The sequence below is a fragment of the Galeopterus variegatus genome, unplaced genomic scaffold (genome assembly GCF_000696425.1).
Source record: "Galeopterus variegatus unplaced genomic scaffold, G_variegatus-3.0.2 Scaffold506, whole genome shotgun sequence".
In the NCBI taxonomy this organism is placed as follows: Eukaryota; Metazoa; Chordata; class Mammalia; order Dermoptera; family Cynocephalidae; genus Galeopterus; species Galeopterus variegatus.
The window spans coordinates 340,038-342,722 of record NW_007726617.1 but is presented as its reverse complement, the minus strand read 5'-3'; positions in this window follow the sequence as shown (position 1 = coordinate 342,722).

The window sequence follows — 2,685 nt, the reverse complement described above, 5'->3', positions numbered from 1 at the left end:
TCTTTTTTCTCTCAAGAAACGCATCAGGAATCCACCATCACCTCAAACTCAGCCTCTATGGAAATGAGCTCAGCAGTTTCACCCCATCCTCCTCTGCTCAATTCCCTGCTTTTGTCAAGGGCTTCAGTCTCTCCTCCCTAGATCTCAGTGTCCCATCCCACCTGTCCCTCCAAAATGTATCCAAGAAGGCTGCTGAGGGCAGTGGCCACAGAGGTGTGGCAGTGGCCATCATCTGCTCTCCCCACCGGCAGGCACAGTGACCATGCCCAAGTTCGTCCAGATTTCCCAATGCCTGTGTCTCTCACCCTCAGCACATTCTTCCTAATCTGACTTCAAAGAGCAGAATGGAATCAGTTTTGTTTCCATACATCAGGAACAGATGAAATGATTACTCCAAATGGGCTGGTTGGATGAAGAATGTAAACTCCAGAGCAGTGGTTTCCCAAGCTCCCACCAAATCAGGGAACAAAAAAGTCTCCCTGGAAGTTCAGGAGACAGAACTAAAGTTCTAATCCCATCCCTGCCTCCGGGCAAACTACAACCTAAGCCCATAGCAGTCAGTAGTTCTACAATTTCAGAAGGACAATGATGGGGTAATTTCCAAAACTCCCTTGTTTCCAGTGATGCGAAAATACAAACAAAAAGTAATCCCTTCCCAGAGTCAGCAGAGGCTGGCTGGGCCTAGAGTAATTGAAATGAAATTGGGCAGCATGCATGGTAATAGTTACTCTAAGAGGAGTGCATAGAAGAAATTCTAGGGATTACATACCACTCAAGGTCTTGAGAATTTGAGGCTTAAGAGAAGACAGCTAGAGCATGACTTCCTAAAGCCAAGAGAAGAGAATCGGAGAAGAAACTGAGTCAATGAGGACACAAGTGGCTCTTTAATAGACTTCCCAAGGCTGGATTCCCTGGAAGACAAATTCATGGAAATTCTATGGATGCTAAGTTAGGTTTCTGATGGCTACCAAAAGAGTGCCTGGAACCAAGGAGATACGAATGATCTCAACAATTTTTTTAGTGACCAGAGGAATTGGAATTCGGCCCCAGCAAGGCAAGGAATAGATCGAAAATGCGGAACTAGGAAGTAGAATGGAGACAACTGACTTTGTGCCGTTTGTGTCTTTCTGGAAAAATAGAGAAAAATCAGGACTGCTTGAGATTTCTACTTGAGGCAGCACTTCTGTGCCCAGCCCTCTGCTTGCCTGGTGACATGGTCTGCCTAAATTCTGCAAACGGGTTATTAAATTCAGCCATTATTAAAAAGTAAATTATATAAACGTATAATTAAGTAAATCATATTAAAACGAAGATAAAAGTACTCAAAACTCATCACTTCCTGGTATTTTATGACACTTCACGATTATCTAAGCTCTTAAGGTTATTCACTTCTTTTATCACATCTATATCATGGAAATACTGTACAATAATGCACTGCTGAACATTTCTCCCAATTCCATGCTAGTGCCATCATGTGGGTAGCTTGAAATCAGCCAAGTGGGATTACTGACATCACAAAAATTGGCAAATGTTACAGATCATGGCCACCCCTGCCCCTCACCCCCTGCCCCAAGGCCACTGATAAGCGTTTACCACCACAAGTGTTCTCCTCCAACAGTGAACAAGGTTTCATACAGATTTTGAACAAAAAGGCCAAGGTGTCCCTGAAGCAAAATTGCTGAACCAGGAATGCATCGCCCTCGTCACCCTGGGGTGGTGAGTGCAGTGACAACTGTGACCTCAGCCTTGGATTTAGGATCTTCCCTGGCTCCCTCACTGACTCACCCTAACAGGAAGTTGTTTCCAGAGTCTCTCTGAAATCTCTCTTGCTGCTTTTTCATGAGTTTTTCTTTCCAGAGACTCACTATTCCCATCCCTCAAATGAAGGCTAAGCTCCCTGGTTCCTGGAATGGGGAAGAAGATATCACTCAACACAACCTGTACAGCCAGCTGGCTGCCTCTGTCCTTCACCACCTTGCAGGAGACTGAGCTGGAGGCTCCTCAGACTGGGAGCACCCTCCCCAATCATCGTATTCAGTCCTCTGCCTTAGGGCAAAAGCATTCCAGGCACAGCGCCCTGCTGAAAATCTAACTATCTGTGAATAAGTCATTTTATAGCTGCTCATAAATGTGACCAAATAAACAAAGGGATGGATGGTTCCTGGAGTTCTCTGCTCCCCACTCTGTTTAATCCCCTTCCCACTGTACCCCTGCCCAACCCCAAGATGACCCCCCTCCCCANTCAAACCATCTCAACCGTTTCCTAGTTATGTGTTACTAAGCAGGGTTTCAGGACTTCCTAAACCCAGATACTCTTAGGCCCAAGCGTATGCCACACTTCAGTGTCATTAGAGTCATAGCAGAAGAATTAGGAAGACCAGATTCTCCTCAAGAGAAAAGAGATGAAGAGTCAGGACTCTCCACAAGCAGGTGGTTGGGAACAGGCAGGCTAAGTGACTTGGAAGTACTAGGCTCTTCTGAAGACCATCTACCCCTAGTCCAAACACATGTCCAGTTGTGTGCCCGCTGCAGCCATTCTGTATGGAGTACAACCACTTGGTCCACTACAGGCAGCTGAATTGTAAATGTGATGTTTCGGGCTCCCTAAGAGTAGAACTTGGACCAGGGATAAAAGCCATATAGGGACAAAAACTGGGTTCCGTAGAAGAAATATTCTATTGAATA